The 24,440-nt window shown below is 39.4% G+C and overlaps 1 protein-coding gene across 12 annotated transcripts in view; it reads right to left on the bottom strand.

The window, feature by feature from the left end:
* Nucleotides 1–2,323, bottom strand: part of tenm4 (teneurin transmembrane protein 4) — a 159,138-nt gene extending 156,815 nt beyond the window's left edge. For all 12 annotated transcript variants that reach the window (XM_069534265.1, XM_069534264.1, XM_069534263.1 and 9 more), the window contains exon 1: nt 1,874–2,323. The gene's annotated coding sequence lies outside the window, so the exon portion shown is untranslated. The remainder of the gene's footprint in view (nt 1–1,873) is intronic.
* Nucleotides 2,324–24,440: the final 22,117 nt, after the last annotated feature.

Genomic DNA, 24,440 nt, shown 5'->3' on the forward strand with positions numbered 1-24,440 from the left:
TGAAACTGCGACAACAAAGGGCGAGAAGACGAGCAACAGATTTTTCATTTTGTGGCCAGGGAGGGAGGGTTGCCTGCCCCTCTTATCATGCAGAGAACTTGTGCCGGGGCTGCTTCTCAGAGCTCATCAGCACGACAAAGACGACCAGGAGAATACAGCCTTGTTCTACAAAGGTTAACCTCAACGGGACCTAACAACTCCAGACTTCTCATTTGATGCCTCAGCCAAACACTTGCCATGAGAGGACAGAGGGCCCCTGGATTCCCCTGGATTTAACCTCTAATATCTGGGGTCACGGATCCTACCACGGCCAATGGTGCAACCCCCCCCCCCCCCCCGACCTCTCAAACACATGCACACACACCCACACAGTTGTTTCTTGATGGTCTGGATGTCTGCAGCGTGTCCTGGGAAAAGTCTCACTGTACAGACTCAAAAATACATTTATTTTTTCTTATATTCATAATTGAGTACCAGAATAATTCCTGCTTAATTAACTCCCAGTTAATTAAGAGAAAAGTTGACTTTTTGAGAGACTTATATGAGATTTAGCTTTTTGCACAAAAGGTATAATGTTTCCCTCCACCTCACTCTGACTCTTGGTAGACTTTTGTTAATTACCGGATAAATTCTTGACTAATAATTTGAATTAGCGTGATTAAGCTTTAGCTAAAAATGTACTTCCACTATCTCAACCTTCAGAAGACTGTGTGTGTGTGTGTGTGTGTGTCTGAAATCTTTGCCCCAATGAGTGTGGAGCTGGTCTAAGCCGTGCGCAGGGGCCCCAACAATGACTCCCAGGGGTCCTACTCACGCTTTTTTACTCCTCAAGTCTCAAATATGTGTGAGCTGCCAAACAAAGTGGTTTCTTAATTTACTTCATTTACTTCCATTGGTTCGATTTTGGGGCCATGTGATGATGCAGTTTTTGAAAGCTTAGTCTCATAAATTTAACAGGACAGAGAAAAAAAAATCCAAATCCCATTGTGATAAATTTTACATTTCAAATGACTCAAAATAGAGCTTTAGGAAGTTAATCATTTATCATTTGTTTTTAATGTGGACATTTTTGGTATTTTCTGGTTGTTTTGCTTGGAATTTTTTCTTTTTCATTTCTAGGTAATTACATTGAAAATCTATGAGCTGCACACTTTTCCCTGAGCCTCAATCCATTTTAAACAAGACAAGCAGAAAAACCACAAACCACTGTGGTGCTGCAACCACACTACAACACACAGGGGCTATAGGACAAAGTTGAGTATGGACTCTCCTTTAAAAAAAGAGAAAGAAAGAAAACAAGGAGTGGGATGTCCTAAATCTCAACCATAACACATCTACACTTCCTCGCTGAGCCTTTTAAATTAAAACAACAGGGTTTGTAGTCGTGTAACTCGCAGCACATTGAGAAAACACAAGGTTTGTTTGCCTGCATTTGCAGCAGAATCACTTTAAGCCACCTATACATTCAGGAAGCAAGTCTTCATCCGTTATTAATGCACCTATCTCACATCACTGAGGACAAGCTGCAGACGTCCCTGCTCATGCTGAGGGGGGACAGCGGTCAGCAATATGACTTTTTCATACCCTCGGTGCGACGTGAGACAACAAACCCCCCTGAAAGCTGCAGGAAAACCGGGCTGCAGGTAGGCTCAGCCCCTCCGTGCACGAAGCAGCGTCCATCCCCACCGGAGGGATAACACGCTGCAGGTTTATAAAGACAGAAACCCGAGAAATGCAAACACAGAAATACACGTAACACGAGTTATGATCCTCGTGCTGCAGCTGCAAGATGATTCCTGCGTGCAAGGTCTTTTTTTTTTTTTTCGTCCTTCCATGCAAAACAGAATAATCGCAATAAAAAAATGAACCTCACCATTCTGCAGAAACATCCAATGTAACAGGGGCCTGTCCCGATGGAAATTCACCAATGTTAACGTGGCCTCCTCTTCCACAAAAAAATCCCTTACGCTTCTCCTGCGCCTCAGTCCTTCCTCTTCCTCCCTCCGCTCGGGTTTGATAGTACCGGAGTATCGTGCACGACACGGTGCGATAGGGGAGGAAGAAGATAAAATCCTCCTCCTCCTCCTGCTCCTCTTCCTCCTCTTCTTCTTCCAAGGTGCTGTTTCTGTCAGAGAGGCTCACATGGAGCAGACAGGGAGCCGTCCAAAGGTGCACACTAACACGCACACGTCTAATTGAGCGTCGTAGAAATCCTCCGGGAGAAGTGTGGAGGAGCGGTCCCGGGGAGGCGAGGTGACACGCCGGCCGATGTGGGCTGAATGACGGGCTGCTGCTGCTGCTGCTGCCGCCGCCGCTGCTGCTGCTTGTGGTGCGTCCCTCACGATTTACAGTGAGTTTGTGGAGCAGGGGACGTGCGGCTGTGCGTGGTCGCCCCCTTCGGTACCAGGGTATAGTCCCATGTTCATGAATATTCTACTGCTGACAGGGTTTTGCATGTGTATAGTGGAGGTTTGCAAATACATTTACAGCTATTATCAGGCTTATTTCACACGTTTATCCCCATAAATAAACAATTCGCATTCTGTAGTCGTGTCCTCTCATGAACCCCCATCTGTATAATCAATCAGTAATCTGTCTTTGACTTCATATATCATGTTTTGCATAATGTAACTAATAAATTAGTCAAAATCTATTAAAATTGAGAATGTTGCATATTGTAATTGTGTCCTATCACGAACCCACAATCAGTATAATCAATATAATCTATGATCTGTCTTTGGCTTCATATTTCATGTTGTGTTCAGTAATTGTTTTGCATAATATGACTATAAATAAGTCAAAATCAATTAAAATGAGGAGTGTTACACACTGTAATTGTGTCCTATCATTAAGCCACTATAACTCAATATAACAATATACCGTCATGCTGGTGAATCTGGGTAACATATTGTAATTGTGTCATATCATTCACTTATAATATGTCAATATAATATACCATCATGCTTGTAAATCTGCTGTTATGCTGTTGTTTTTGAAATTTTATTTAAAACAATTTCAATGTGGACTACATTGTGACATTTTTGTGATAACTGGACGTGATCATGTGAGAAAATGATTGAATCATTATCAAAATTAGGATTTATAGTTGAATATTGTAATTCTGTCCTTTCATTAATACATGATCAATTTTTGATTTCATATGATATTACTGTGTATAATTATAGGTCATAACCAGTCAGATTGGGGCTTGGTGTATGTACCTGTGTCCTACTATTAAATCATCATCAGTCAATATAACAATATACTCCCACTGGATCAGATATTAATGCCCATAAGAAAGAATTTCTGTAATGTTGTTATTCACTTTGTGTTGCATAATATCAGTAATTATTAGGTCATAATGAATCAGAATTTGGCTTAAATGTTGCAGTCGGATTGTTTCTTGTTTATATAGCACAGAGGCATATCAGAAGTTACCTCAGGGCAGTTTCCATGAGGAACACCAACAGTAAGACCTCATTACAACATACAAAGGTCATACAAAGTCCTTATCTAGCTTCAAATACATAAATCAATACCATTAAATTTGATTTATACAGTGTAGAAGTTAGTTGAAGGCACTTAACAGAGCTAGGTCAAGACCTTACAATATTACTGCGAGAAACAATTATGGCTCTATGTTACTGTGAGTCATAACTAATATTCTATTCAGTAAGTTAAAATCATAATATTTTCCTTCTGAATTTGTTTCTCAGAAACCGTTTTAAGCATTTTCACCAGTTCCTCTATTAATTCACCTGACAGGGATGTGCTTGTATTTATTTTTTGCTCAGTAGAATTCCCCCCTCTTCAATAATTAAACTGAAGATTAGAGGTAATCAGTTGTAAATGTTTGACTTGTTTGTGAATTAATTCTAAATATTTCATGAGCAGGAGAATTTTAACATTAATTGTTGCATCCAAATTATTTTCAATTTCAACTTTAAGGTTTCCAGTATAACAGTCTAGATAAACATGCTTTAGCATTTGATATTAAAGGTCTTCCCCATCTCCTGATAAATAAGTAAAATGTACCAGAGTACAGTACAACTAAATATTTCAGGACCAGACAATGCTCCAAAGTGTTTTCTTCTTCAAGCTATGCAGAAACCTCCGATGCTACAGTTTGGTCGGCTAGCAAGTAAAAAGACCATCTGTCCGGTTCCATCTGACTACACTTTTGTCTGGCCAGGTTCTGATCCTAAATCCATTACCATACACTTATCTCCAATTCCTAGTTTCTCCTTGTGGGTTAAAAAGACTGGTCAAGAGTTCCTGGCCCTGGAAGTGTGTTTGGTCACCCAGAGAACAAGAGAGGGGCCATGTGTGGCCTTTAATTCACTACATTGTCTGCCAAAAGCTAATCTTGGCCAGACTCAGAGTCTTACTGCTCACGGGCTGTGAATGGATGAGTGAAAAGTTAAATATGCTTTCAAATGTAAAACTCAAGACTGGCCTGGTATTGTGGTTGTGTCATTGGGGGAATGTGAGATTTGCCGTTGACCCGGGCAACAGGAGGGAAGGGGCCATTTTGTGTTTGCGAAGCCACATTCAGGCTCATGTTTGCAGGAGGTTCCCTTTAATCCATTGGTTATACGCTGATTTTCATGTGGCCCTGTGCGTGACAAACATATGCCGCAGGTTACTCCTTGGATCATAGTGGCAGTGTGTACTCAACTGTCAACAAGAATTAATGTTATACTTTACGAGGTGAATACACATTTTAAAACTGAGCTCTTTAAGATGACAAACATGAAACTCCAAGTTTCATCCAGCCACCGACAAATGCTCTTGTTTCATCAAAACCTTTGTGGAAAATTAAAAACATCGCTTGCCATCATCCATCCATGTAAATAAGTTTCTTGATCACCCGGCTCTGCAGGGCCCTTCAGTCCATGCAGTCTAAAAGCAGTAGCGTGCCGTCAGGGTACAGAAAGTGGAGAAGTGCTCGTGTCCCACTGACAAAGGCTGGTGCTCGTCAAGCAGAGGGGAGAGCGGCATGTTGTGGGTGTTTGCACATGTGCATTGAGGATAAAACCTGGAATCTCTGGTGGCAGACTGGATTTAGCTAGCTTAGCTAAACAGACAAGCTAGCCTTACAGACAAGTGTGTTCGACACGCTGCCCTTGACTCAGATTCCACCGTTCTGAGATCAGGTATCTTGCACACAGTGAAATTTAACGTGCAGTGTTAACTTTACTTGTGAAAATTACTTCAATAAATTATTCTTCATAGGCCTACTATGTGTTAGGCTGCAAAACATATTATTGATTCATAATTCCTGTCTAAGATCTGCAGTAAGGGTGAGAAATAAAGACATATTGTTACAAGTAGTACAGCTTATTTAAGGCGGCAGTGAAATGCACATGTAATTTATACTATTTAGCAGGAAAAATATGCTACAACTCCTGAAAAACTAAAAACTGTTTCCCTTACTCTCACTGCTGTCAGATGCCCGGGTCTTTCTCACAGTGTTCATATCCAGCTGATATGCACCCTCATGTTCTGGTTCACTATCGTTATACATGGTTCAAATATAGTTCTGACAACAGGCTCTTAAGTTTCGTTGGGATTCACTCATTTGCTCCACTGTTATATTTAACCCAGTGGATGAAATAAATACATTTCCCACCATAGTCACATACTGCTCTGCCTCGCTTCTGAGACGTCCCCGTCGGTAACACTGCTCTCAGATGCACTGGTCCACTTCACAATTATAAGATACCCTGGTGTGTGTAGACTAAATTACAATACAACACTTAATAAATATTTAGTGTGGTAAACAGCTGACCTCCCGTCTCTTTCCACAGATCTGTTCCTACCTTTAAAAGTCACCACACACCACTGCAGGTCATGGTTTAGCGGACCAACCAACAACGCTGCTGTTTTGGTTCACTCTCACTTTGTTTTGGCTGCAGCAAGCAGCTGCTTTCTGCATTAACAGCTCTAAAAAGTCACCACACACTCCCTGCCCACTGCCAGCCAGTCGACAGACACAGTTAGCTGATGAATATTGTGGTATTTTAGCTGCAGGATGGTGGATAACAAAAATAGAGCTAAGGATAAATGAAGAGTGAACTTCTAGCCACCAGGTCGTCACAAATGCGACTTCAAATGAACGATGGCTGATTAGTCTGGCTCCTGCTGCTGGATGACCAAATGCAGCTCTTGAAATAATTCAGTAATCACAGGTTTAATGCAAATAAACGATACAATTAAATGATTGTGTGCAGGTAACCTACAGAAACAACATTCAGATTTTAGTATATTTAGTTTTGGGTAAGAGGATGTGGTGGCAGAATCTCAAGAGCAAAGATGATTTAAATACAGTATGTGTTACTTGCAAATAATATAAATCTGGTGCTTTGTCGAATGAGCTTCAACAAGGAGCTGCCTATAAATCAACCAATGGATTCATATCACAGATGTTTAGCTGTTCTCATCGCAACTCCAGATGCAGATACAGTAAGTGAGCGGGGAAGTGAGGGTTATGTAATATGAATGTGTGCGGTTGACTGCTATCACAATCACTCTGAATAATAGAACACGCTGCATGTGGATGAAGAAAGTAGACAAAATACAATCGTTACTGCAGATCCACATCTCTTGACTTTGTCATTTATCATCAAACATCAGATCTGTGCCATTCAAAATATTGTCTGAATTATTTATTAGCATGTATTTAACATACAACACAGAGTTCAGTCTGTTGTGAACATCTCACTCAGTGAATCAATTTTTCCGTCGTTATGAACTTGTGAGGTTTCACTCTCCTCGTGTGCTTTTAATATCCAAAGGAAAAAAAGTGTGTTTGCTTTTGAATCAAAGCTTAGTGCTGTGCCTCAAATTATATGCCCCATAAAACTCCTAATTAGGGAATGCTTGGCAATGCTCTACTCCCACTCGCTGTCTTCTATTTTTTTCTCCCCTTTCATTTTCCTACTTCTTTGGTGATGAACAAAGGCAATAATTAGAAAACATAAGCATATTGTATGTGGCGCGAAGTTGTCTCTGCTTAATATTTGTAAAGCAGTAAAGCAATCGTGACATTTTGTTGTATTTCAGTACATGAGTGCTTTTATTACACATCTTTTACTGGACTTTTTACAACACCATGCTTTGTTTTGAAGTCCACTGATTCTATCTGTTTAGACTCAATATGTCCCTGCAACAGCTGCTAAGATACGATTTATTCAGACTTGTGACTGTGGCTTCAAAGTGTTACCCACACAAACTGTACCACTGCAGGCCTCGAATTCAAGTTCTTATGCCAAAAAAGCAAAACAAAAAACCTCAAGTTAAATCAAAATGTAGGCGTATAAAGAAAACTTACCTATCAACTATAATTTAGATGCTGTAAATTGAATTACTTTCTTATTTTATACACCGCCGCAAGTGACTAGACAAAACCTGCAGCAAAATTATACACTAAAAACAGCAGCTCTGTGCAAAGTTGAGGTTCTCTAACCAATTAAGCAACAATTTCACACACCAGCTGCAGAAATAACCTAAACATGAAATGTTAGTTATTCAGCTTAGCCAGTTTAGGCTTCTCCCGCCTGATGAATAAAACCAAAAGCACTTCTGAAGTTTTGTCTTTATGAGTCAACTCTGTCAAAACATCTGCGGTTGCTTTAACTGTTTGCGACCATGAATGTTAAATAAGCAATTACCAGTGTACAAATCCTGCTACAGATCTGCAATAACATCTTTTTTATTTACTCAGCAGTGATATTTCTTATTATAAATTTCAGATGGTGCTTCTACGGATCTCCAAAATGCTGTGTCAGTTTATACATAGCTGATCTTAACGGTTATAAGGTGGGAAGCTGGGAGCACATGTGATTATGCAACTGAAAAGTAACAGAGGAACACAGGTGCACAGAAGATCCAATATTAAAGAGGCTCCCTGGAGTAAGTAATATAGCAGAGAAGATGGTTCAAATAAATAAATTAACAGGCTCTTCCTTGTTGTTTCAGCTTTGAGACTGAAACTAACATTTTTCAGTTTACAGATTTATTTTATGGTTAGCTTGAAATGACCAAAAGAGCAAGTCAACACTTTTTCAGTCATTGGGATGTTAACGAGGGGGTGAGGCCTACACTTAAAATGCTGTGTTTGATTTCTTCAGGAGAATTAACGCCTCCTGGATGTTAATTTCCACCAACAGTTTTTAGCCATGTCTGTGCACATCTATTTAACAAACAGTGTGGTATGTAGTGAAGCCATGGAAGGAATTAAATCATATTAAAGGTACAGTGTGTAGAATTTTGAGATATCTAGTGTTGAAATTCCATGTTGCAGCTGAACACCCCTCACCTAACGCTCCCCTTCCAAATAAAGAACCTGTGATAGCTTCAGTTTTCATAGTAACTCGATTTAAATATTCAAGTATTTAAATATAAAGGGCCTTTTCTGGGACAATTCATACAATTTAGATGAAAAGAACTAGTGAAAACATCATGAGGATTATTCTACATCAAATTTCTGCCAATAGATCCCTTTCACCTAAATCTTACACACTGGACCTCTAACTGTTTTGCCTAATATTGAAATGAGTTCTTGAGTTTTAGAAAGATTGCTTTGTCATTTTACAACTTAATGAAAATGTTTATATAAATACATAGGGTGCCAACTTTAAAGAGACAAAGTTTGACTAAAATAGTGCAACAATGTTCTGTACACTTGTGTTTTGTTAGCCAGACTATATTTTTTTAATTCAGAGTCTGAAAGTCTTTAGGTTGTTGAATCTTACTTTTTATAATGAGTTATTTTCTGTGAAGACATTTTACACATTTTGAAACATGTACTACCTTGATTATGTTGTGTTTTTCCCACTGTCCATTAATAGGCAAAAAACTACAGAACAGAATTCCTGGAAAGGAAGTGGAGGGATGGGATATGGGCCAAGAGAAGACACAAAATATTCCACAAAAAAGGTCGAATCCAGGAATTTTTAATCAGACATTTTAGGGTATTTTTTCAGATTTCCTGATTCTGAAGACTGACTGGATTGATTGAAAGCAGTGTGTTGGGCCTTGGTGAGGGTATCTGCTCTCTCACGACCCCTTCAAGTGTCAAAAATGTTTAGTTTCTAATGAGAAATTTAGGCCATTTTCAGAGCTGGTCCAGGGTTGAGGGCTAATGGAAGTTAACACTAAAACCACCATTATCTCAATTACATTATCCTACACAGCTATAACCGAGGTAACATGTTTCTGATATAGTGTTCAGTAGTACAGCTACACCATTTCTTTAATAAGGACACCCTTATTTACTGTGAAGCACCTTTCCAGCTCAGTGGTCTTGATTTGGGAGCAAACTCGGACCTAAAACGTTTGTTACATTACTTTTAAAGAGACTTTGAGCTGTAATCAACTGTCCATTATCCATTGGCCTTATTGCAAAGTGTTCCACTTAAAAGCAACTTGGCTAAAGCAGACTTTGTAAATTCAAATGCAATTTAGCAGTGCTTTTTATTTGGCTCAGCTGCCTCTGTGATTGCCACTTTCAGTGCTGCTGAGGGAAACAATTTTTAGAAACTTTTTGTTGTTCTTTTCTCAAGAACCTTGCGAGTGAAAAACAATTTCTAGTTTGTTTGTTTGCTTTCAATTTTAGCAAACCAGCTTGAGGATTTTTTCTCGTCAAATTTCCAAGTCAAACCGAGCTTCCATCACAAGTTTGGTGCACGGCAAACTTTCTCTGCCGTTCTCATGCCTGTCAATTTGGAGCTGTTGCCCTCAAACTGTAATAGGATCACGGCTCCAAGCCACTTCCACATGATTGATGAAAGATTAAAAGGATTGTTGAGACTGAAGGCACATTTAGCTCCCGCTGAGGTCCAATTTCTTGTCCTTGTGCCGGCGAGTAGGTCTGCCACCATGCAGATGAGAGGATCACTGCAGCGAATGCTGATAATATGAAATGGTTGTGGGAAAGTCTTTGAGACGAGGCGATCGTTTGAAATCGGGACAATTCGGTTTCCACAGGAGAACTTGTGTCAGTTATGGTCAAGGAGGTGATCGGGGAATTTTTTTTAACTAAAAAAATAAGACTTTGAAAAGAAAAGTGTGAAGAGAGGAAAAAGGTTGTGTTTAAATGGCTGTGAGTCTATGTGATAATAGTGTTGATTTCTGCTGTTGGTGATCATGTACATGTTTAACCCCTCGGGGGAACACATGACAGCTTCTTAAGAGAAGACAAATGGCCTCACACAAACCCAGTTGTCATCTGTCTTTAACTGAGCTTTGTCCTTCATGCATAAGTACATTTGATTTAAATCAGGCAGCATGCAGGGATCTTACTTTAACATCAATCACGTTAGAATGTAGAACTTCAGGCCATTAAAACATAAAGCTATTATATGTATATAATAATTGTCCACACTATTTACTGTACTAGATCATTTATGCAGAGCTCATATAGTTAGCTCTGCTCTCACATGGTATCCATGTCACACTGCAGCTATAAGAGCCGTGTAATTAGTGGTCATACAGCTAAATATAGAACCCCTAGTTGTATGAAATGAGGTGCTTATTATTTTCATAGGAGGGTGTAGTTGTGTCATGCAATGATACAGGGGCCTGACATTTGCACCTTGAATCGTCATCCACTCATTACTGTTGGACAGTTTTATTTGATTGAAGCACTTTATTAATGCTTTTTATTGGCTTTATAAAGCTGCAGAATATTGCACCATGTGTCACTGTGGTCGCAGTGTGCAGAGCATAATGGCAAAACACACCAGCTGGCTTTTTTGTCTCAAACACAAACGCCGGGTGAGTTTTGCCCTTGAAAATCTGTCATGCCTGTGACCCGAGCCATTACTCTGTGGAGGCATATGATTAGTGGCGACCAACAGAGATAACGACTGCGTGTCCGTCAAAATCAAGTCGCAGCTCGGTGCCTTGGCCGTGTTGTCTTAATACGAGCTGAAGTGTGGTGTCAGGGTCTGGGGTCAATTCACAGATTCAGCAGTGCATTAAGTCAGCGCCTAAGCCAGCTCACCGCTCGTGACATTTATTAAAATGTGGCTCTAAGCAGAAAATAGCTGTAAGATGTCACCAGAGACACCCCTTAGAAGCAAGAGAGTTGAATAGTGCCACAGCTCATGCACTGATGCGTGCAAATATACAGGATACTGTGCAAACGAGACCAATTATAATGTAGGCTTAGCTTGCAGTATACACACACACACACACACACAGGGCTGGCCACTTGAAAATAATCATAAACTGTAAGTAGCACAAGAATAATCTCTTTTTTTTATCTCTCTTCCAGTTTCCTTCAATTTTTGAAGGAAGATTAGATCCTCGTTGAGTCATCTGCAATTGATCGAGACAACTTAAACAGACAATATCCTCGCAGAGAGAGAGCCCTTGATCAGTTCGCAGTGTTCGCTTTGAGTATGAATGTAATCAGGATTTTTTTTTGTTGTTGTTGCTTAGATCCCTCTCTAAAGAACACTCTGAGTCATCAGCTATTATCTGCCAGTGAGCGGCATCTGTGGTCTGACCTCATCCACTGCACTGTCCCTCACAAAATGGCTGAGTTATGACCGGCGTCGAGCGGAGCCGAGCTGCTCGCCTGTAAATGAGAGCAGCGCGTAACCGAGACTTCATGCGTGTCACGATCCGCCCATCATTGCTTTTACAGGGGTTGATTTGAGTCACAGTTCCAACATGTGAGTTATCATGCGTCAGACCGTGTACACAGTGTGCATTATAAAAGCAGATGTATCGTAAAAATACAAGACTGCATGAGGCAAGTGTGTGTGCGATGTAAGAGGAGAAATCTCTTTTGAAGGCCGAATGAAACTGTATTATTTGGAATTTATTTTGACAAAAATCTCATCATTCACAACTAAAAGTGTTAAAAAATACTACATGGTTCTTTGCTCAGGGCTCTCATTTCAATGATTGCATTATTCACTGTAGCCAAACAGTGTGCGACACGTCTCTTTGCACTTAACCGACAGAAAAGACACGATCTCCCTTTTATAAGTTAATGTTAACATTTGAATCAAAAATCGCCCTTGATGTAAAGTCAACGCTTGAAGTACTTTCATTAAACGGCCAGTTTGAAGCGACCGTCTTCAAACAACTTTGATTTTTTTATATCAGGATCCGTTATAAATATGCATGTCGTGTTTTCCCACATTAAAGTTGCATGACCTGAGGATCAGTTAATCCAGCGCTGACTGTTACCACCTACACTGCAACTCTCCACAGACACCAACAGCAAACTCCAGTTATTGATCGCCACAATGTCAGCATCATAAAACCATGTTTGAACATGTTTTTCCAACTCGACTGAGGTCCTGTACGGCCTTGCAGCTAATTTCATCAACAATCTTTCTCTCTTTCAACTCTTAAAAAGCAACACCGCAGGAGAAAGGCATTTACTTATCATACATTATTTAACAGTGTGTCAGAAAACCTCACACAACACACAACTCACCAAACTAGTCTATTTGCACTGCATTGCATCCAAAGTAGCTTAGATCTGTCTGAGTAAGTGGAGATGGGATGCTTTGCTCTAATCCAATCCTACCTTGCTGGCTTAGGGTTGCAAGACAAGGATGCATTTGCATCTAATTCTTGCATAAATCTTGAACATAGCCCAGCAGAGTCTGCCTAAGTCTTGCAGGCTCACTTATTCTCATGAGGTATTAGCTCAAGAAAACATTCGGAGCTTGGCAGCTTCAGCCAGTTCAATCAGCAGATGCTGAGTTTAGGTGCTTGATGTTAACAATTGTGAGCATTTCATTTTGAAAAGTAAGAAATAGCTCTTCATTTCCAAACTCTCCGAGCACACGAGTAACTGCTTTAGGTGCAGGAGGAACTATAGTCATTTTCTGTGGTCATTCTCCACAAACAATTTCATAGACAAGTTCCTACTTCATGTTTCATCAGTTTTCATTGCAGGGACCATGTGGTTTCCCGTTCAAAAACCAGACGTCAGACAAGCCTTTCACGTTTGAAGAAGACAGACACTTTCTGGGTCAGACGTGTTCACAACGGGAAATGTCCCGAACATTCAGGCAAGGGGTGGCGCCCGGGTAGCCCATGAGTCGATATCTTCGTCTGCGTCTTCCACATGTATGGCATCTCAGTTCCTCCTGAGACATTTGTATTCTTTTTGGGGTTTGTTTTTTTTCCTTTTTTTTTATTTTTGCGTCATCAGTAACTCCAACCACCCGCTCACTGTGAATTTTCTTGCTTTGTTCTCACATGGACATTTTACTAGAGGGCTGGCAGGAGACATTTCAGAAAATGGTAAATGGACTATATTTAACTATAGTGGTTTTCTAACCTTCTTGACCAACTCAAAGCACTTTTCAGTAGAAGTGACATTCACCCACTCACACACACTTTCATAAGTTTTCCTATCGCACACAGGCCTCAGGGTCATTTTGGAGTTGAGTATCTTGCCCAAGGACTGAAGGATGGAACCAACGGCCTTCTGGTTAGTGGAAGACATGTCTATCTCCTGAGCCACAGCCACCCCTAAATTTACATTCTGGCATACAGCCCCCATGGAAATTTCAGGAAACTGTCTGGACTTTAGTGCTTGTCTGACAGCAGCTAAAGTTATCCCAGTGAATTGCTTGAAAAGTCTGGTGCGAGAAGAGTTAATCTTCGAAATCATCTTTTATTATTTAGAAACAGTCACCTGCCTAGTGATTTTACTACTTTGAGAACGCCCTGAAATCAAGCACTGTCTATTATCTTCACCAAGCTTTAATGAGCTAGCTTCTCCATATTTTGGATCATTAATTTAGCACTAACCCAGTTTTTAGCATCAATATTGATACGAGTATTAAGCAACATGAGTGATGGGGTTTAGCAGAATTTGAGCTTTTCCTCATCATGTTCCCTTTTAGCATTCAGTGGAGAAATTAGGCTATTTCATAAATGGTTTGGTTAAGAGACTCTTTGCCCCACTCAAGACAAATTGCCTCGCAGAGTGTTTGATGGTGGTGTTCCATGTGTGTGAATCAGGTAATATACAGCATCACCAATATAAACCTGAACCTCACAACTCTGCAAGCATGAGCTCTCAAAATTAGTAGACCAGCCTGCACCAGATATAAATGCTCCTGAATATCATTTTCTTCATATGATTAAAAGCTCTCCTTGTATTTTAAATCTTGCCGCTTTCAAACTGCGAGGGGTCACGGCTAATTGCCATTCCTGTCAGTAATTTCCTAAATTACGGCCAAAAATACCCTTTAAGGAGCTCTGTCCTCTGTTTCGAAGCTGGTTCATTATCATTTGAGAATAATAAGAAGTTTGACATGAGTGGGTGATGTAAGAAATCTATTGATGTCTTTGTTAAAGATGATACAATGACGAGGAAATGCTTGAAACGCTTTTAACATCAGAGGTTTGAAGCATTTTGAAGGATAGTTCATTTAGATGTGAAAAGAAAACTTGAATCCATGACTAATCATTTTCGTCATATATCTAATTACATTTTACAGAAAGCGTTGTACTGTAGCTATTCAAGGATCTGAGGTTCTATTGTTGTGATACTGGTATCAATAGCTCTAAAGTGGTTTTCAGGCTTCCTTGTGCATTGATGTGAAATCGCAAATATTACATTTGTAACATAAGGAACACGCTCAATATCTCATTGACAGAAACCTCCATAAATACTATAGTTTAACCTTTTTATTCAGGAAAGGTTGACTTCCCCAGTTGAAGCTTGTTCCAGCATGCAGTGGGCAGATATAATACATGATCAATATTTATGTACAGATATCCAATGCTCAGCTATTCTCATTACTACAACCCAGAATAACAAATATTCTGTAATGCAGTTCAGTAGAATAAAAGAAACTGCTCAGTGAGGTTTACTGTTGTATATAAGTACAGAAATGTAAATCATATATTTTCCTAAATATGTTATTTGTGAGACAATATTATAACATATAAACATCCACTGGATATATAAGATATGAATCATTAATAGTAAGAATTGAATATGTACATTAAACATTTGAAGATTTACATAATAAATGTTCATGTTTTATGACCATATATATTAATAATATGTATTTTGTATTGGCTAAGTTATTAAAAACTTATACATAAAAATGATACATTCTGATATAAGTTCTTTTTAGTTTCATTTTAAACATACGTCTCATTTAGATTTGCTTATAATTTTGATATGTTGGTGGGATCTTGGATGGATGTACATGAATGTTAAATATATATATATATATGTTAGAACCATATATTATATATACATATGCATGTATAAATTTAAGGAAAACTTACATTGAGCAAAACCATACATATTATATGTATTTGCATTCTTTATGCAATATATCAATGCTAACATATATGGCACATGTGTTATAATATATGTACAACATATGTGCATATATAAAGAACGTTTCCGTATAAGCAGGTTATACTTTTATACATGTTAAAGTCAAACAAAACTGATTGAGTGACAAACTATTTGCCATTCACCAGATTTGGAATGACAGTAAGTTCCTTTGTGGTTTTATTAGGTATATTCTAAATTTGATTTGAAAACCAAAAAACAATGTCCTACTTCCAGAGTGGCTGGGAGACTGTCAGAAAAGTGACCTAACTTTTCACTTTTCAATCAGTTTCCCTCATCCTTGAACAAATTAAATTTCCTTGTATTGACAACCAGGCTGAGATTGGCAGAACCTGCTTTTTTCCACCGCCATATCACGCTTGTACCAAATTAGCACCGATGCAGAAGAGCTCTATTTTGTTCAGTATTGACCAGCACACACTGTGTTTCCGCCCACTTGCTTACAGCCTCCAGCGAAAGATTGTGTGAGATGACCCGTTGTGTCATGTGACCCCATTCAGGCAGCACCTGTGAGTCTCCTCACAGAGCGTCGGGTCTGATAAATGAGTCTGTGGTGATGAGCAGCTGATGGAGTGGATAGCAAAGGTCATGATGGTTGGGGAGGCTCCACTCCGCTCTCTCATTTCAATCTGGACCCTCACCACCTTTTGCAAAAGCTTGATAACCCTGGCCAAAGGTCAGCTCGGTGGAGCCAAAAATCCATCATTTGGTTCAGTTTCTATCTTCTCCATCAGCCTGAGTTCACACGCAACTTCCTCGGTTGAAGCAATATATAAAAAAAAGAAGAGGAATTTAATTTAGTGCAACTTTAGTGCAACTGTGTCTCTGCCAAATTAGGTTGCATGCTGCTTGCACTTAGGTGAAGCCACTAACTAACAAGTGCCCGCAGGGTGGTCGGTAGCGATAGATGCTGGAAGCATGCAGAGCATTTATGTGTTTTTTTTGGTTTCTCAAAGTAAATTACTTTTTCACATCCATGCACCCATTGAGTTTTATCACCACTTCATCCACAGGCATTAAGAATAATTCAAGAGTGCTTTCAGTATCTTAAGCTCTCTAATGTTTGAAGAAAATCGGATTTGCACACAAAGATCTTTGTGTTGGTGATTTCCTTGTTTATTTGATCGTTTTTTACATTTGTGTTTGTGGTCATGCACGAGAGAGCCCCAGTGAGTGAGAGAGAGATACAGGAAGTGATGAGGTGAAAAGGGGAGGGAGAGTGTAATTTGTATGGCAGTGCAGACACCTTCAAGCACATATGGACACAGGAGACAATTGACCCGAACACTGTCTGCACTCACCCGTACTCGCAACTGAAGATGGTCTTGATAAAATGTCATCTTTCAAATGGTCATGTGGCAACCTATGGCCTCACAGCCAGCCTGCAGCCCAGATTGGAAGAGGCAGGTATGAATACTTTGAAGATAATGCCCTTTGCAAACTCCTACAGTTTGAATTTGCATCACAGAGAACAACTGCAAAATGTCAGTGGCCGGTCAATTCAAATAATCGGAGCTGCGGAATATAAAGCACGGCACACACATAGTGTTGATAGAAAATGTAATGAAATGACCCCTTGTCCCCGAGAAAATAGTGAAAACTCATTTGCTTCGGTGAGTCAGTTTTAGGAAAGGAAAATGTGAAGGGTAACTCATCCATGGAAATTAAACACATCCCTGGGGTAACGTATCTAAATATGCAGGGGAAATTGTTTGGTTTTTTTCCTTTCAGTGTTTCCCAGCATTGCAAGTGGAACAACATGTAGTTAGGGGGGGGGGGCTGTTCTATTTTCATTTGTTTGCATTAATAAAAACTCAGAGCAGTTGAACATTTTTCACAGCATTAACAAAAGCACCATAAGCAAAACATGATAACAGTACAGAGCTGTTGAACAAAACCATGTTACAATGGCCTATTGAATTCTGCCCAAGTTCAGATCCTTGGGTCATTAGGGAGCCCTGCGTGTGGCTGGCTGCACATTCCAAAGCTACAGTACAATTGTTTGGCTCCGTTTTTTTACTTCATTAATGCACATGAACTGCTCCCAGGCACCCTCGTCAATGCTAATCAGCACATTGGTTTGCTCGCAGCCCCGGCCACTGTTTTTTGATCAAGTTAATATTGGTCGAAAATGTAGGGAACCTTGCACCCAAAGGACGGAGGGGAGAGGAAGATCAGGAATATTTGGCATCTGCTTTCACCACATCTGCCTAAAGCAGACCAGGTGATTAAATAAAACCAGCAGTCTCCTGTGGTTTTATTTTGTGCAGCGAAGTGAGGTTTTGAGTAATTCCTCTTGCAAGTGCATTAACAGAAAAAGCACTTTTCCTATTTGCCCTTTGGTGAGAAAGATGCGATCTGTTCTCTGTTTAATGGTGCCACAGTTCATTAGCCTGTGATTTTAAGCTGTGCTTTTGCAGCATGACTCCCCTGCCTCAGATGTGTAATATTTATGCCTTAAAGTGATACTCTAACCAAAATGTGTCTTTTGAGAATGAAACACTCACCAGCTGAAGTGTTGCCGACACACGCACCATCTTAGAAGCTCGACGGGGGCGTCACCTGAGAGAAACAATGAAAGGCGATAAAATAAATGACCGATTGGAACATATTGATCATGATGATAAATGGTTTGTGTTAATATAGTAGTTTTCTTGTCTCATTGACAACTCAAAGTACTTTACATACATATTTTCATTCAAATACATTGCAATGTTCTTTTCAACACACACATATACTATTGGTAGAAGATGTAGGGAACCTTGCACAACCATCAACAGCAATTTGAGGTTCAGCATCTTGCCCAAGGACACTTATGCATATGAACCAGAGGGGCAGGGGCTCGAACCACCGACATTTAATGGACGACCTGCTCTATCTCCAGCGCTCACTTCACGGGCGCACAACCTTTTTGACACCAATTTGAGCCCATAAACCTCAGGGTAAATGTTGGAACAGCTGAATTTACAGCAGCATTATCACTTTATTTCTCCCCACAAGAGGTCTCTATCAGCTCTTTATCCATTTATTTAAGTCTTGGCTAAAAATAATAATTCGTAAGGTATAATCCTGAATTTCTTTTGGAGCAAGGCTTTTATCTCTATTATTATTATCACCATTACTTCCAACTGCATTTTAACCATTTCTTTTCTTGTTGTGCGGCACTTTGAACTTTGTGTTGACAAGTGCTCTATAAATAGTTATTATTAAAGTAACTATGATACAACACAAGCAGATTTCTTTCTTTCAGTTTGGTGTTTAGTAATCACGTTTTATTTATTTCATGATTTAGACATTTATAACATTGACTTTACAGGAGGGTTTTCCAATTCATTTCTCTATCAAAAGTTCTCATTTCATAATCAACACTGTCTCCTCTTTGTCCACAAAACATCACAGGTAAAGAAACTATTCAACCATTTTTGCTTTCGTCATTTTTGCCGTTTGTTTCACAGACACAAAAAAAGCCATTGAGGATCCTACTCATGTACTTATTACTTTCAATATGATGTTTACTCACCTGGTTTCTGAATAAATTAATGCAATGTTCATGTCTGATGGAGTGAAATTTTCTTTTTGATATCCTGGCCACTATCTGCCTTTTCCCTGCTCCACACTGATGGTGATTATAATCAGCCTATGAAAACTCAGCCGACCTCTGTTTCTGTGTAATATTACTTGATGCAGATTTATTACAACCATGTTTGAGATGAAAAAGTCATTTTAGAGGGTGTGAAACGCTCAATGCTTTACAATCAGCCCACACAGTCAAAAGAGCAATATTGCCATAGGTGGGAGTGAAAACGCACCCTGAACAATGTGCAGAGAGCTTAGCCAGAAAATGACAGATCCATCTTAGCTACTTAAAAACACACATCATTAATAAAAGCAAAAACAACAGATTACTCACATTGCACTTGATTCATTTTACACCCACTCACGTTCACAGTTGCACACACACAAAATAAGCGTGTTAACAGTGATCAAAAAGTAAAACAGACTGTCGACATCATACCGGGGAGTTGAGAACACACTTGGCTTATATACGCTGTGGCAGTTCCCTGATATTCTGACAGACTCTCTCCCACACAGCTTCACTTGGAAATGAGTGGCACTCTGTGAAATATGGACTTATAACAGTTTGGAAGCTGTAATGTTAGAAACAGTAATTTCTTCTCAGTGTTACAAAGAATACCTCCTAGATATCAATTACCTAAATATGCCAGATTTTTATTCATGGAGATCCATGAATTATTCACAGGGAAATATGTGCAAATGTCAGAAATTGCCCCATTTTGCAAGATAAAAGAAAGATATATAATTAGTTATATATCACTTTAAAAATGAAATCTGACAAATATCAATGTTTGCGATAATTAAGGTGTGAGCAATATATTATAAAAGATCATTCATTGCAAATCTAATGTTTATACATCATTTCTAATTTTCTTTTTGCACACGGACAGTGACACAGAGGAAATCAATACATGTGTGCCTGTGTTCCAAAAAATTGTGAATTGTGGGCAAAATATCATCTGAAACAATGAGGTAAATTTGACCTTGAAAACAAATGCACAGGTTTGGAATATGTTTATGTCAAAAATTGTCAGCATATACAATTTAAAATGAAGGTTATTAGTTATTTAGTAATCCTGCTGACAAACAAACAAAAACAGAGAAGCAGGTTTAAATAATACTCTCTTAAGCAGAGGTAACGCTTGAGATGAACAGCATCTACGAACTTTAACATTCTCTCGTTCATCACTTCATGTGCCAAACCCAGTGGTGATCAAACGTCCAGAGAGTAAACAGCCCATAACAGAAGTGGAATAGTGCAAGAGGGAGTTGAAGACAAAAGGAGCCGTAGGCGCTGATAGATGGGGTTGAACAGTCATATGAATCTGGCCAGGATCACACACACATCCATCCCCACCTGTCAGAGAGTGACTAATTTCCAAGTGGGAGCTGGGCACTGGCAAGCCAAGTGCCTCGGGTCAAAAGAGCCACTTGGGTTGCAGCGAGGTCCTCTGCACTGGCTGGGAGATAATGGCTGAATGCTTACATGACACACCACCTTGTTACAGAGGCTGCCTCAGCTATGGAGCCACATATCTGATCAATCACACCACGACTTGTCACAGTTGGGTAATGCAGCATGGACGGTGCACGGCTCAAAACTTAAGGACCTCCTGTCGTCCTGGAGCTGATAAAAATAGGACGGGGGGGGGGGACTGTGAATTAATTTGGGGGACGGATTTGGGACAAGAAAAAAAAGAAACACATAACGTTGAAATGAGATCAAAATGAAACTGCAATGAAACATTACACACACAAACAGATACACAGACAAAAGACTGTATATAAAGATAGTCGACATCACAGCTGCCCAAAAGTGAAGCCAAACGATTTGGATCATCTCCTGGTGGCTGGCTGCAGTATATTTCACAAACTGTGCCTCCTCCATGTTATTGGATGGGTTGTTGTTATCTCAACTATACTGGCACCTAATTACATCAAAAGCACAAGATGACATGTCACACACAAATATCTCTGCCACAATTGACTGTCACTAATAAGGCCATGTTTTGATTTAAACATGGTTTTTAAATTCAGGACTCAATTAACACGTAACTCATTTTTTATCTGTTTTAAACTTAACATGAATTGTATTATTCGTTTATTTTATGCCAGTCAACATATTTAATCAATTTGACACTTAATGAAATTTTCTTCCACTTTGTTCATTTTCATACGTTGTTTAAATGATTGAACTGTTAGTGTGGCTGGTATCTTCTCAAGCAACCACAGCCACTGCTGCTGCTGTTTAGTGTAGTTGAGAGTGAATTCTGTCATTAGCAAGGAACTTGTACGTCACTTCAAGTACAAGGATAATACTCCAAGGACTCGTGGCACTTGTGTCAAGTGAAACATGGAAGTGAATGTTGAAAGTTTTTCTGAAAGACTTCTCTTTTATCTGCCATGGGCCCCGATTGTTCCTTATTTGGACAAACGCATCTGTCCACTGAAAAAAACTCAAATTCCCATCCACCGCTATCACTCTTCTACTACAAATAATGCTGGTTTAGCTTTAATCGCCGTATGAAATGTTCCACTGTCGCTCCCTACAAAATAAAGAACAGAAGACTTCCAAAAACGATGAAGAATAATTTAGTCTACACACACAAAATGACTTTAAGAGAGATATTAATTTGCCCGGTGAGATCTCCTCCAGCGGGCTGTGCATAAAACCACAGGGACCTTGTAAAAAAGGACCTGATTACATTTTGTTTGCAGTCTAGACGGTGGAAACATGAACGCAGAGGCCTAATAACAGCATAATGAAAATGCTTCCCGATCGTTCTACTATCTTAAGCGACACAAGCATCTATAAATGGAAACAAAAATAATATCAAGCGCTTCCAGAATAACACATGCAGGATAATGATCTCTTAGGGTCATGTGACCACCATAGCAATAAACCTGAGCACTGGATTAAAGGTTGCTCTCTGAACTCCACTGAAATTACATCCTCCCCTCCACCTTCCTCACTTCTTGCTATAATAAAAATAAAGAAACTCCTCTGACCTTTGCTCTCATTATGACAAATTGCTTGTAATGATAAGGATCTGGGAAGCAAAATTTGTATTGAATTGTGAACCTAGTGCTCCAAATATACAGTTATCTGCATGGTTGCACTGTAATCTGATTCTCTGTTGTATTTAGTTCATATATGCTCATAGCATTGATGTCTGAATAGATTTTACAGCTCCAGATGAGGCTGCTCATATTGAAGAGACTTGTAATAAAAGTCTAATAGAGAAGGTGGATGGCAACTCTCTTCCAGCTAAGACATTTGTTAAAGGGGAGGACATCACTTCAGGCACCAACAGCCACTGCCATCTGATTAAAATTCACATTTAAAAGTAGATAAGCTTGTATGTACGTGTTAAGGAGATTCTTGAGCAAATCACAATTTCAAAGTCTCACCTCTAAGTGTGTTCACAGCTATGGATAAACACAGGGAAAGGGAGCTGTGCGACTGTGAGTTTTAGTTAACAGGTGAATCATTCTGCTGCTAAAACAAATACAAATTTAGACTCATTCGTTATGCTCGCAGGATGATGAGAGAGTGTGGAAAGTGAGTGTGAAACTATAAAAAAAAAAACATAAGTGCATATTGCTGCTGTCAGATGAACAATAAGCTTGATGTCTTTTTTCAATCTCTAGATAGAAAATCATTTTTATAAAGTTGGCTTAAATAATGTTGAAATATATATACACACTGTGTGTACTTTAAGTCCTATGCAAGTACAGTGAGCATAGCTGCTTTTAGACATGTACTGGACTCCAGATATTCTCCTGAATTCATCCAGAGGGGCTGTGAGTGAGAACACAAATGTCCAAGACAGTTGCTCCAGACATTCTTAGGGAACGTTGTTCTGCCCCCTCGTAAAACGTTCGGAGAATGTCTAAAGGAGTCCAGGTGAGAATTCAGCAGGAAAAAAAATGACATTGATGACGCGAATGACAAAAAACTTGAAGGAAACGCAACATTTTTAAAAATGTCTTATCATGTTGAAACAGTCTTTATATATTGAATGCTTGTGACCATAAGTTAAAAACTGCCAAACTGAACATAGACATTAAAAAAAAGCACTATTACCAGACATGGAGTTTCCGTTTACAATAATCAAAACTATCTCTTTTATTGGCCACCTAATGAAAGTGTGTTCCTGGCACTAAGACAGTATTAACACAGGTAGGAAATCTTTAAACTACACGGCACAGAATAAGGACAAACCGCTAATAGAGTAAAATCCAACTGTGTTAAATACATTTCCAAAAACCCTCATAAGGGCAAAGCTCTTCCCAACAAACTGTGTCAGTCAGGTCGGCGAGCACATGAGTAGAGAACAGGACTATTTTGGACTCAGACAGAAAACACAACATCCTCTAAACCAGCCTAATAAGCCGCCTGAACTCAAGCGGTTCCCGCGGGTGGAAGCTGGGGGCTCGTCCTAACAAAAAGAGGGGGAGGGGGTACAGGTCCTGCTTCTTGTCTTCTGCCGGGGGAGGCGAGTGTAATGCAGCGAGGGCAGCTGAGAAAACATTTCACTGGAGACGGACAGTCTCAACCTGCCGTTCCCCAACAGCTGGAATAATAAATGTTCTGATTTAAGATGGTTTAAATGTACCTCTGTGCAACACAAATAATCTCAAGACTATGTAGAGTGACGCCTGTGTTATGTATTAGCTCCTTAAATCACGCGATATCAGAGGCAGTTTTATGTCAGATAATAAAACTTAAGAAAAAAGAAAAAAAAAACACCATGACCTGAAGAGGAAATAAGTAAAACTCTGCTTTTGTAGTTTTGGCAACATTTTTGGTGATTAATTGTCACTGCTGTTTGACATTTTGTCTTTTTTTCCTGAAATTTGAGCTTTTGTGGGTGGTGCCTTCTCTGTTTTCTTTTCAGCAACGGTTGCCATCACATCTCATGTTAACTACGCTGCTCTGTATTCACGCCTATATTTATTCAGGACAAGAAAAGCAAGCAGCTGTCAGAAAACACAAGCGGGGGATTTTTTTTACAGGGTGTACGATATTTAAATGTTTTATTTCTTAAAGTGGCAAACTGAATGTGAGACATCCCCCCCTCCCAAAAAAAACCTTCATCTGGTTCCAAGTAAACATGTCAGGAACTTTATCAATGTGTGAGCAGGCATCTCCCTTCAATGTTTTGTTATACCTACACTAGGTTAGGGGTGATTTTTTAAAATCTAAATGAAGTACATTTTTAATGTTAATCAGTATTTTTCCACCCTCCCACAACACATTCATTTAAAATCCAAATATATCAGATCAGAAGCCCAAGATGTTTCGAAACATTATCACAATAGAAATGTCAAACTATAAGAGCATACTTCCACCAAGGCCAAAGAGCGACCTTATGAAACCACATTTCAATTCACTAGATCCCCACCCCTCCTTAAAATTATATGGAAATCGCTTGAGTAATTCTTGCATAATAACCACAAAGTTCTGTAACATGAGTGATGGTCAAATTAGAATTGTTTG

This window comes from Paralichthys olivaceus, chromosome 11, assembly GCF_024713975.1.
Source record: "Paralichthys olivaceus isolate ysfri-2021 chromosome 11, ASM2471397v2, whole genome shotgun sequence".
Classification (NCBI taxonomy): domain Eukaryota; kingdom Metazoa; phylum Chordata; class Actinopteri; order Pleuronectiformes; family Paralichthyidae; genus Paralichthys; species Paralichthys olivaceus.